General features: G+C 43.3%; 1 protein-coding gene across 4 annotated transcripts in view; it reads right to left on the bottom strand.

Moving 5' to 3' along the window:
* The window catches only part of CAMTA1 (calmodulin binding transcription activator 1), a 1141371-nt gene that overhangs the window by 492299 nt on the left and 635787 nt on the right, over window positions 1–13285 (bottom strand). The gene's annotated exons all lie outside the window — the stretch shown is intronic.

The following is a 13285-nucleotide window of genomic DNA, read 5'->3' as shown; positions in this document are numbered from 1 at the left end:
AATCCAAGATTACAAAAGTTGGCAGGTATGGAGCATGCAGGATAGACTGACATGGCTCAGTGATACATCACATTTGGTGTATCTCTAAGGGGTTGTTCAATTTAGGACCAGTCCTCCCCTATCAACCCTCCCCCCCCCCTCACTAGCTAGTGCCCTGGATAGATACTTGTCTCCATTATGCACTAAACTCTGATGATGAACTTGTAATACTTTAGCCGTCGGGGAAATTCAAAGCGCTTGAGTGTCTCAGTAATGTAATTTCTTCCTGGTGAATTGATAGGCTGCATGCGAATGGTATGGCTGCCTACACAGTATGTTAGCAATAATACATTTAATAACTATATAATCTCTACTTTAGGCAATCCTTCTTTCCTTTAATTATAATGGTTGTGCAACTGGAAATGTTTTCGCTCCATGTGGTACATACTAAGCTTATCCAAAAGAAAAGTCGTGACCTTCAATATTAGATGTAGGTGGCATCTCAAATTTATGACACAGACATATATTTCTTATCATAAGCATAGAAGTTATTGAACTGCTGCCCTTTTCTACTCCCTGGCTCGATTTCCCTGCAGATTTTCAAACTTACAGTCCAGATCAAACTTCTAGTTGAGGAAACTTGGCTTTTCAAATTTTGTGCTAGAAAATCATTAATCATAACTGGCATTCTTCATTCTGTTGCTTCGCTCAGGGTAAATATTTCTCTCCAGCTGGGTCGCATGCAGCGATTTTATTTTATTTTACATTTAATTGTGCAAGGTGTTTTTCCTCTTTCCTCAAAACATCAAAATGATTTGTTAAAATATAGATGCTTTGTGTTACATGTTCATTAGTCATTTAATGATCTTGTAACTTAGGGTGTTTTTTGAAGCTGCTTGCGTTGCGTATGCAAGGAAGGAAAATAAAAAAACACATCTTGCTTTCATCGTCTGGAAACGTTCAGGATGTTAGCATCAGAAAGTTGTGGCTCAGAGGACAATCTAGGGGCAGATTGGCCCCAATTATAATTCCTTCTGAATTTATACATAATTCCGAGTCATTATATAGGTTTGTTACATGAGACAGTGCGAGAGAAGAGTCGCACTGTGCAAAAGTGTAAACAAAACACCAAAAGTCCAAACTCATATCACTTTAGAACAGTGAGGGGCAACGTGAAAGAGGCAGAGGGCGGCATGTGTGACCCACCAACCTTCACAGAGAAGGAAGGAGGGCACCGTGCACACCATCCTCCTTCAGGTATGTCATGTGACCTCCATGCACTGTGCACTCCTTCCTCATCCTCCTCCGGGTATGTCATGTGACTTTCATGCACTGTGCACTCCTTCCTCATCCTCCTCCGGGTATGTCATGTGACTTTCCTGCACCATGCACTCTCTCCTCCTCCAGGTATGTCATGTGACCTCCCTGCACCGTGCACTCTCTCCTCCTCCAGGTATGTCATGTGACCTCCCTGCACCGTGCACTCCCTCCTCCTCCTCCGGGTATGTCATGTGACCTCCCTGCACAGTGCACTCTCTCCTCATCCAGGTATGTCATGTGACCTCCCTGCACCGTGCACTCTCTCCTCCTCCAGGTATGTCATGTGACCTCCCTGCACCGTGCACTCTCTCCTCCTCCAGGTATGTCATGTGACCTCCCTGCACCGTGCACTCCTCCTCCTCCAGGTATGTCATGTGACCTCCCTGCACCGTGCACTCCCTCCTCCTCCTCCGGGTATGTCATGTGACCTCCCTGCACCGTGCACTCCTCCTCCTCCAGGTATGTCATGTGACCTCCCTGCACCGTGCACTCCCTCCTCCTCCTCCGGGTATGTCATGTGACCTCCCTGCACCGTGCACTCCCTCCTCCTCCAGGTATGTCATGTGACCTCCCTGCACTGTGCACTCTCTCCTCCTCCAGGTATGTCATGTGACCTCCCTGCACAGTGCACTCCCTCCTCCTCCTCCAGGTATGTCATGTGACCTCCCTGCACCGTGCACTCTCTCCTCCTCCAGGTATGTCATGTGACCTCCCTGCACCGTGCACTCCTCCTCCTCCAGGTATGTCATGTGACCTCCCTGCACCGTGCACTCCCTCCTCCTCCAGGTATGTCATGTGACCTCCCTGCACCGTGCACTCCTCCTCCTCCAGGTATGTCATGTGACCTCCCTGCACCGTGCACTCCCTCCTCCTCCAGGTATGTCATGTGACCTCCCTGCACCGTGCACTCTCTCCTCCTCCAGGTATGTCATGTGACCTCCCTGCACCGTGCACTCTCTCCTCCTCCAGGTATGTCATGTGACCTCCCTGCACTGTGCACTCTCTCCTCCTCCAGGTATGTCATGTGACCTCCCTGCACTGTGCCCTCCCTCCTCCTCCTCCAGGTATGTCATGTGACCTCCCTGCACTGTGCCCTCCCTCCTCCTCCTCCTCGTATGTCATGTGACCTCCCTGCACTGTGCCCTCCCTCCTCCTCCTCCTCGTATGTCATGTGACCTCCCTGCACCGTGCACTCTCTCCTCCTCCAGGTATGTCATGTGACCTCCCTGCACCGTGCACTCTCTCCTCCTCCAGGTATGTCATGTGACCTCCCTGCACTGTGCACTCCCTCCTCCTCCAGGTATGTCATGTGACCTCCCTGCACTGTGCACTCCCTCCTCCTCCAGGTATGTCATGTGACCTCCCCGCACAGTGCCCTCCCTCCTCCTCCTCCAGGTATGTCATGTGACCTCCCTGCACTGTGCACTCCCTCCTCCTCCTCCAGGTATGTCATGTGACCTCCCTGCACTGTGCCCTCCCTCCTCCTCCTCCAGGTATGTCATGTGACCTCCCTGCACTGTGCCCTCCCTCCTCCTCCTCCAGGTATGTCATGTGACCTCCCTGCACTGTGCCCTCCCTCCTCCTCCTCCAGGTATGTCATGTGACCTCCCTGCACTGTGCACTCCTCCTCCTCCTCCAGGTATGTCATGTGACCTCCCTGCACTGTGCCCTCCCTCCTCCTCCTCCTCGTATGTCATGTGACCTCCCTGCACCGTGCACTCTCTCCTCCTCCAGGTATGTCATGTGACCTCCCTGCACTGTGCACTCCCTCCTCCTCCAGGTATGTCATGTGACCTCCCTGCACTGTGCCCTCCCTCCTCCTCCTCCAGGTATGTCATGTGACCTCCCTGCACTGTGCCCTCCCTCCTCCTCCTCCTCGTATGTCATGTGACCTCCCTGCACCGTGCACTCTCTCCTCCTCCAGGTATGTCATGTGACCTCCCTGCACTGTGCCCTCCCTCCTCCTCCAGGTATGTCATGTGACCTCCCTGCACTGTGCCCTCCCTCCTCCTCCTCCAGGTATGTCATGTGACCTCCCTGCACTGTGCAATGGAGGTCAAGTGACGTTGAAATCAGCTGCCCGTTCTGAAAAGATCAGGAGCAGCCAGCTGGAAGCCTCAGGTGAAGGCTCGGCGTGATGACTTTTGCCTACTGCTGCTTTAGAACCAACCCTTTAATTGAATAAAACATTTTAAATTTTCTCTTAAAATACTGCTTTGTTTAGCAATATTTACTGCATAAATGAATCATGACGGTAAACGGACATTGGACAAGTATTGGTCTTTGTTACTTATGGCACCTTAGTCTGTCTGCAGCTTTGAAGACCTGCGCTTCTCCTCTTAATTACAACTGGAAAGTGCAAAAAGCATCTCATTAAAGGTGTACGATGGAACCCAATCAGTTGTCAGCTGAAGCAAAAATCTACCTCTTTTTGGAGTGGAAGAAGCTACGCCCCCCTCCACACATACAGAAAGCCAAAATATCAGGCGCACATGGCTCCCGACTCACTGTGCATCCTGAAAGCTCTTGGTGCATTATTGTACATTATTGTATTACCACTGTATGCTACTAGGTTATTGTAAGCCCTACAGTGGCTAACTATTTACTGGCGAGCCCCCACATACGCCCGCCAAACACTAATCTCCACCCACAAAGCAACTCTCAGTCACACTCTGCTCTGGGAACCTACTTAGGTTGCCTTGTGGATAACCCAGATCTACTGTCAAGCGCTGAAATACAAACAGTAGTTTGGTCAGAAGAAAAAAAAAAAAGAGTATCAAACCTTTGACATATACAAATGAACACGTGGCACACTATATTTTATCATCTTCTATATCTTGCGGAGGGTTTCCCCAAGGACTCTGACATATTAACAAGCGTAAACTGTTTACTCATCATCGAAATAAAAATAGAGAGCCGGCAGAACCATCCCAAGACAATTGCTTTTCCCTGGAGGGCCTGTCAGGGACAGCTCAGTCCACTGCTTGGAATTGTTATAAATCAGACTCAATAAGAGCAATGTATGCTAAAAAAAACAGAGAAAATCCATCCCATAAATGTGGACAAGGTCTAGAATAAGGTCTGAGCATTAATTCACTTCCTATATCCATCACTTTTTCATTCATGGTGACAATGTCAGCCCAGAGTGCTGTGGTGAAGGATTCTGTGAATTAATATGTAAAGATCCGTACAGTATGTCTATATTTTGGTCTACAAAATTAATCTTTCACATGAAAGGAGAACGTGAAGCTTTAAAATAAAACCATTAGACATTTGTGACAGACGGGAGACGTATTTTCGACGTGCTTCTCCCGCCGTAGCACGCCTACATGCATGTTGTTCGGCAGGAATATAACATTCACGGCACACACTGAATGCAAAGTGCACATCTTCAGTTCATGTGCTGGACTCGGTGGAATGTGGTGTGGAGTTTGGTTAACGCACAAATGCCGATGCGGTGCATGGATATGAATTTAGAGTATTACGTTATATGAACCATTCACCACACATTTGTATCATCATATCTAATCAAAATCCAATTGGATTTTTTATGAAGTAGAGAAGTAACTGTATTGGGTTATCTGTTGACAAGGAGTATGCAACCCTTTCAATGCTGTCAGTCTGTACAATCTGGTAATCTGAATTTGCCACGGATCTGATTCTTTGGCTATTGGGCTGAATAAGATGATCATTTAATGGGGCATTGATAAAAACGAGTGATCAGGAAAATCAGGACTGTTGGACGGTAAGAAGCAGTAGCCTCTCATACCAACCAATCAGAGAATTACTTTCATATTCTATGCTGCACTATAAAAATGACCCATTGCAATCAATCAGATTCTATGCATGCGCGGAGGCCGTAACTTAAAATTTTAGCTCCTGGGGCAAGAAGGAATACTGCCTTTCCCCCTAGCCCTCAACTTTAACCACATGATCCTAAAACATTTACAAACTGCGCCCCCCCCTCCCCTCCTTCAGCGTTAAGCCCTGGGCGGTCATCCCCTCGCACAACCCTAGTCAAGGCCCTGGATTATGGTAGTATGCTATCTCAGGATGTGATAGTAGAGGACACGAAGAACATCATAGCACTGATATCTTTATATGTATTATCCAGACCCCACCTCCCACAGCTGAAGCCTCCGAGAATGAAAAAAATAAAAAACTATTAACAGCCAGCCAGCCAAAACTTTAGCGCGAGGTGTCTCTGCAGACGTTCCTGAGACACCTTGCGCCGAATTGAATCACCCCCTTAAAGTCTATTTTTTACTCCTTTTTTAATTGAAAGTGGAAATCCAAACTTTTATTGATAAATTGTGGTGATAAGCAGCCATAGCAAACCTTTCTCATTGTGCAAAATAGCCAATCGCAACCAATCAGATACCAGCTATCATTTTCTAGAATCCACTATATAAATGATGACTAGAATCTTATTGGTTGCTATAGGCAACACCTCACTTTTCATTTTAGAAGGTTTAGTAAATCTATCCCGTAGCAGGGGCAAACGCAGGATTTGCAGAGGGTGGTTTCCAAACCACGCCACCAGTGGGCGTGACCAGCTTGCATGGGGGCGTGGCTATAATTTTAGACAGTGCTTGGCTGCTCTCCAACTCTTCCTATCCCCGGCCCATAATATACATGGGCAATGCTGCGTGCACTACTGTTAGGTGCACGCAGCTCTCTCTTTTCAAGCAGAGCCGTGTGAAGTGGGGGCAGGGTCCAGCCACCTCAATTATACAGTGCCCCAGGCTTGGAGGGGGTTTCCAGGCACTAGGAAACCCCCCTTTGGTTTGCCTATGCGTAGTGTCATTAAAGTCAAGTTTTAGTTTACCCTCCTGTATAAAATACCAAAAAAAACACATTTTGTTTGTTTTATTTCCACTTTAACAAGAGATTGAGATAATATTTATAGGTAGCTGTTCCTAAACATAAAATAACACAAATACAAAATAACTTTGGTAACTTTTCCCGTCCTCAGCGCTCTACATCACAGTAAATATGATTCTTAGCACTAGTAACATCAGGTTTTATCAATTTTTCTATTAGTCACAAAAAGGTAGAGCCGGAGGAACACATTTACATACATAAATTCATTATCCTCCGTTAAAATTTTGCACATCACACACAGCGGATCATAAATCTCATTCCGATGAGTTTGCTGTAAAAGTATAAATAATCATATTTAAGGTCTACTAAAACTGTACTTCAAAAATAACAGAATTTAATGACTTGTTGCCATCCCGAAGGCAGCTGGGTTACGCAGATCTCATCAGGAATGAATTTAGAAGAGCATGGATGGAGACTGGACCTAAAATGTCTTTATGACAGCGCCGCAAATTGCTTTAAAGGGAAAATAAAGTCTTGAATGTTAAAATAATATTTCTTGGAAGCCTTAAAGTAAACTAATATCGCAATATGGCTATCAAATGTGTGGTGTAAGTGTATTACGCAGCATAAGCGCTTCATAAAATATAACGTTTTTCTTATTTTTAAAGGGACTGTCAACATTTTTTTAAAAGAAGACAAATTAAACTTTCCACGCCCTCTAATGTATACCCTAGTTAGATACACATCAGAAACACTTACCCCTTTAGTTGGGAGCCTAGCCCATACTTGCCAACTTGTAGTCATTCCCCTGTGAGAGGCAAATCTATGAGTGACGCCATAGCGTCATTATAGCCCCACCTCCTGTTGTGATTAGAGGCATTGCACTAGGGGCGGGGCTTAATTATGCAATTCACAACATTAAGCCCCGCATCGGCTCGGAATCCTGGACATTCCTGAAAGGTAGGCAAGTATGGCATAGTTACCTACTCTCCCGGAATGTCCGGGAGACTCCCGGATTTCTGGGAGTACACCTGGACTCCCAGGAGAACTGAGCAGGGCAACCTTCCAGTTCCTGGTCCCCTCATTACTTAAGTGGTGGGGGGGGGGGGCTTATGACGCAAATCACTCTTCGTCGTGGTGGGGCCAAATGATGCGACTCTCTGAGCTCCGCTCCCACACGCCCACCTCCCCCGATCTCCCGGATCTCAGCTTGCCAGAGTTGGCAAGTATGAAGTATGGCCTAGCCATTTCTAAGCAAGAGCTGACACAGATCTTGCCCCAAATCTCAAACAGATTGTCATTAAATTGTTGCATGACCTACAGGACCAGTATAGCTAAAACACCAGAAATGTACTCTTTTAGTAGTATAATTATATACCATATGCATACGCCTGGTAGTGTTGCCATCTAGCATGATCCTCTTGAATCATTGCGCCATGCAGGGGAACCAGAGGTTCTACAACATATCTACTGTCCACGAACCATTAATTCTAATATTTGCCTACATAACTGGAAACTAAAGGGTTTATAGAACGGTATGATCTTTGTAATCATCTTTACTGATGATGTGAGTAATTCCAGTCCGGTACCAAACAATTTCACAACAGTACATTAAATGAAACCCTTGTTACGTTTTCAATATCATTACAGACCTCTCTCCGTTACATTATCTCCAGTTCTCCAGCTGGCTGACGGCATTTAAAAAAAAAACAAAAAAAAAAAACTACTCAACTACTCACTTACCCACATAATTTTGTTAGTATCAACCTGAGGTTAGGAACAAACAAATTAATTCTAGCCCCGAGCCAAAGTTATTGGTTTTTATAACTCCCTTTAATGACTTCTGTTTTCATAATTAGTGTTAACAAAATACATTTTAATTTGATTTTGCCTCAAGTTCCCATCTGAAAAAAAAAAGTAATTCTATATATCAGAGTATATATGTTGGCTAATCGTTACTTAGTAAATGTTACTGAAGTGCCAAAAACCTGTCTCTGTTTCCAAGAGCGTTTTGTATTATTACACTGTCTGTGCTCTTGAAATTAGTTTTAGTCTTGTTTTGGTTCAGAACATTGGAGATACTTTATGTCCTAGTTTACCCTTATATATCCCCCTTTAATTGGTTTAATGTTAATAGCAATGGTTGAATGCACAATACCTAAAGGCTATAGTGAAGAGCTCACTCTTTAGTTCAGTTGCCATTGCTTGATTTCTATTCCCCATAATTCCCTTATTTTCTCCCACAACTCTCCTCAGGGTCCCGAAGTGGATTCTCGAGCCCTAATGCGGATGTGCTTTTTATGGCCTTGATTTCCATGAAAGCAAATTAATATATGAAGCAAGATGACAATATTTGCTGAACAGATCTGACCAGCTAAAAATAGGCAAATTAATTTTGCTAAACATTTAGAGAAAATCTCTAATCACTTTTTTTTGCAGAAAAAAACAGCAAGTAAATTGTAAAATGGATGTGCTGGAATCTCTCTCTCCAATTGTTTTTCCTCTCCTACGCTCCATCGGTGTTCCCTTGACACCCTGCAAGAACTTAATAAATAGATGGGCTTTCATGTCTGAGTTTGGAATGAGCTAAATGTCATTTCAAAACTTTGGATATATTGTGGAGCTCGTTACACAGTGATGAGGTTCACACTGAAATAAGAGTGGTGGGAGGTCTCCGCGTACTGATTGGAGGATGGATTGGGTTAGCCACCAATCACATATTGATAAGAGGGTGGCTGGAGCTATCCACCAATCAGAGAGCAGGAAGCTGTAGGCGCACAGAGAGATACAACAAGGAACTACAGGGGGGGGGGGATCAGTAATTTCATTGACTCACCCTCTGCAATCTGGGTATGAGTTTAACAGGGGGAGAGGGGGCAGACAGGGGGTGTGATTCTTAACAAGAGGGGGGAGCAGGTCTGTTTAAAGAGAGTGGTTCCAGGTCTGTGGTGTGATTTCTACTACATGTTTAATAAAAGAAAACCATTGAGAATTATCATTTATTATCCTCCGATATCAGTCTAAATTTTGAGCAGTACCGAGCATCAAACCCATAATCCTATTAGTGTCAGGATCCCACCATTGGGAATCATGGATCATAGCTGAACATTTCAATTTTGCAGCCTTGAAGAAATTTGCTTTGCGTTGGGCCAATTTGGAATCTAACCACCTCCTCCAGATCCTTCCATTTACATCCATGCCCCATTCGACGCCTGTAACCTCTAAAAAAGGACAGAAACCTAACCTAAAGGGATTTATGTGGAGGACAAATCTCAGAGGATGTATACTCGACTCATCAATCTCTTTATAGGGAGTTAGAAATACATGTTATTTAGAGGGACAATAACAGTCAGATCTTTGTTCTGTCAGCTCGTGGCCTCTGAATTAAAAGCACACTTCAACGAGATGATTATGACAACAGGATTATAAGAAGATTGTGCTGTTAGCGGACACAACGCAACATTCCAACAAGTGGTTATACTCACAAATATAAAGCGATTCTTGTGTATTTTATTATTATTGGAGCATCTAATTCGCAATGTTTATATTAGTATGATTTTTAAAGAATTACTAAGCCTAAACCTGGGTACACACTGCAGTTTTTTCACCCAATCACACGATAAACAACAGTTACGCCCGATATTGCGTTAGTGTGTACACTCCCACGATTTTTGCATGTAGGGGAAATGCTGACCCCCCTTCTCCCTCAGTTGTTTTCTTTTCATTCTGTTAGTTATTTTATCTTTGCTGCAGAAAGGTTTAATGTACGTGTTATATCTCTCCTAGATGTAAGACACCCACAGCCATACATCCCACTGAAAGGGTTAATACCAGCTTAACAAATGTCCCCCAACAATCAAAGCCTCGTTATCTTAAATATCTTTCATTTCACTTTTTAAAAAATTTGTGATTACCACTGGCCGGCCTTTTATAAATTGAAGCGTGAATGTTAGCGCCAAATGAAATGGTAAAAGCGCAGAATATATTGTTGTGAAACACCGGAATAAGAAGTGATTTGCATAATTAACTGATCTGTAATTGATTATTCGGCCTGCTAGGCTAATTAATTCAGCTAGTGGATAATGAGGTGCTAATTAGGAGTCGGAGAGAATCACAGAAGGTGGACACAAAGGTTAGCGCAGGGATCTCCGGAGAAAGGACACAGAGAATCCGTGATCTGGGAATCTCCCATCACTTGGTGCCTATGTTGGTTGACCCTCGCTCCATCCTCCTCTGCAGTGTAATATAGGGGTATATTTAACAAAGTGTGATGGTGCACTAACGTGCACTTAACATACAATTCATGCCCCGATGTGTCCCCCTCATATTTATTAAAGATGCATCGCAGCAGATATCGTGGATATCTGCTGCTTTGCATTCTGCTTCGTTTTGGGGAGCAGTCACCATTCAATAGTATGGTGACTGCTCCCTTTTGCAATCTAACAAGTTCCGAAAAATAGTTTTTTCAGCTCCAGTTTTTTCAGCTGGAGCTGGCGTACATTATCATAAATGAGAAATCTCAGTGCTGTCAGCTCTGCTCCGAAGAGCAGAGCTGTACAGCGCATGTGTGGAGGGATCATGTGATCCCTCCCTGTCACTCACAGCTCTCTCTCTGCAACGATAGTTGCAGAGGCAGAGAGGGGATCTTTGTGCGCATGTCCAGTTCTTGGAACTGGACATGCGCAATTGAAGAATGAAGAGAAGACCCGGAGACAGCGCTTCCGAAGAGGGGGGTAAGTATGATTTTTTTACATCACAGAAACAGCAGTTTTTCAGAACTGCTGTTTCTGTGCAGGGTTGTACATAAATGTGAGAAATAGTTCAATCCCTATCATTGCGATAAGGATTGAAAACTATTTTTCACTTTATGTTAATATTGATAATATTATGGTGTACTGCACCAGGCGTAAATATGTAATTGTGAGTATTCCTACTCAGTTTAGCTCTGTATATGTAGCCAAATGCTGGCGCAGTTTAGCTTCGTAGCTAAGACAGGGATCCTCTTATTTATCCCTATCTGCTGTGATTGTTAACAGTTAGGTAAATCCTTCTACTATTCTGCTAACACCTTCACATCTTCTGTTCTCCTACTTGTGTTCCTCGATCTGACAATGAGCTATCACCCTACGCTATCCTGCCTCTTCTCTCATGTTGCACCTACACGCTGGAATCTCGGCCAATAATCCCTAACCTCAAAGCTTTATAGGTGCCCTGAATACACATCGCTCCCTTTACGGGCACTTATCGAGTTTCCTAAACACCCTGTATAAAAAGACTTTAGTAGTAGATAACCCAATTTCCTATCACCTACACCTACCCTTTACTTTTCATGTACAATGGTTGTATATATATATATATATAGAATACCGGCTAGGAGACCGGTTGATACATAATATTTTATGCTCTGATTACATGCTGCTGGTCCACTGTGCAAAATAAAATACTTTTGCCTTATGTGATATTTCCGTCATCTCCTTTAGATTGTGAGCTCTTGAGAGTAGGGCTCTCCCTTCTTTTCCTTCTTGTGGTATTATTAATTATGGTGTGTTCAATTTGTTCTCCGTGATTGTACAGCACTGAGGAATATGTTCACACTATATAAAAAGGTATATAATAGTAAGTTAGGCATCACTTAAACCTAGCCCACACACTTCTTGACTATAGATTTAAAGTTGAGTACCGCTGAGCTGAATAAGAATAATACCTAACTATTATTATATATTATAAGGTCTATTATATCTCTATTATTATGCAAGTAATATACCTTTATTATTATGTAAGTAATATGCCCATTAAGCGTTCTTTTACCCTCTTGCAAAAAGTTGCCATTTTCAGTGAGCTGTGTCAGTAGAGTATGAGTGACAGTCTTGCATTGTTGATCTGTAGAAATGTGCTACAGAGCCTTGATGAGTGGCCTCAAACCATGCAGGGCCAATGAGGTCAGTGCAGCAAAACTGCACAGATTTTCAGCTTTTTGTCCTATATGCATTCTAGCTAGGACCATGTCCTACACATGTGGGAGCTGAATTCAGCAATCATGTAATGGAGAGAGCATGTAATTGGCTATAAAATTTTCATATAAATGAAAATTTAAATTTAATTTTGGTCGGTCAAGGGGTCCTTTAAACTGCAGTTGATGGGACTCCCTAATGGACATATCAGCTTTCGATCGTAAAAATAGACAACATAAGATTTAAGTTACATTTTTATAAAGCCACCTTGAAAACCAGTCTATTAATTAAAAGTATTACTTGAAAAATTATTCCGTATCCCAATAACAAATACACTTTTTAGAATAAATCAGGAGACTGTTATCTGTAATGATTGATCTGATGCCTGCAAATATTAATTCAAGTCTTTCATCACAGAACTTGGTTTTAGTTTCTTTCTCACAGAAATATATATACTGTACCGATTCTCTGCTCTGCTCTCCCCGCATATCATTATGATCATCACCTCTCAATTTATCACTGTTTTCTGGACTGATTCCATTATCCAAAAGTTCACCTTAAGAATATAAATATTGCTTTAAATCAAGTTTGCAACTCCATTTGCAACATAGATTTTGAAATGATGGCCCATAATTCTACCTTTCAGAATTATTGCCAAGCGCAGGAAGGAAACCACAAAGAAAAGAACTAAGACTTTGCTACAATATGTTATAGCTGAGAAAATACCACTTCTCTGGTGGTAGCTGCTGAAGGCAATCTAAGAGGAAGAAGAGTGCCCTGGATGTCATAGGGCCGCCCGAGGATGTCCCATTGTCTTCAGCCTTTACCATGGGAATACGTCAAGATTAAAACCTGACTACATTTTTATTTCATGGTTTACTTTTACTTTGCAGAACAAGTATTCTCTTTTTCTAAAATTAATTTCAGTTTATACCGCTGCCTGTCACAATTTTGCACCTCCACAAATGTTGCGCCCCCCTCCAAAAGCCTTGCGCTGTAGGCTGCTGCCTTATAGGCCTCTTAGATAATCAGATTTACATCGAGCACCCCCTCTAGAACCTCTATTCAGTCCCTCACCACCATCGCTTGAACTCTCCACGATTCCAAACCCCAGTGCATCCCATCTGTATAACAAATACATGGAAAAAATTTAGCTCTAATGGAAACCATGCTTTACAATGTTTAAATAACTGATGCACACAATAAGAATA

The sequence above is a fragment of the Mixophyes fleayi genome, chromosome 11 (assembly GCF_038048845.1).
Source record: "Mixophyes fleayi isolate aMixFle1 chromosome 11, aMixFle1.hap1, whole genome shotgun sequence".
Classification (NCBI taxonomy): domain Eukaryota; kingdom Metazoa; phylum Chordata; class Amphibia; order Anura; family Limnodynastidae; genus Mixophyes; species Mixophyes fleayi.
The sequence above is the reverse complement of the archived record's forward strand: the minus strand, read 5'-3'. Positions and strand labels throughout refer to the sequence as shown.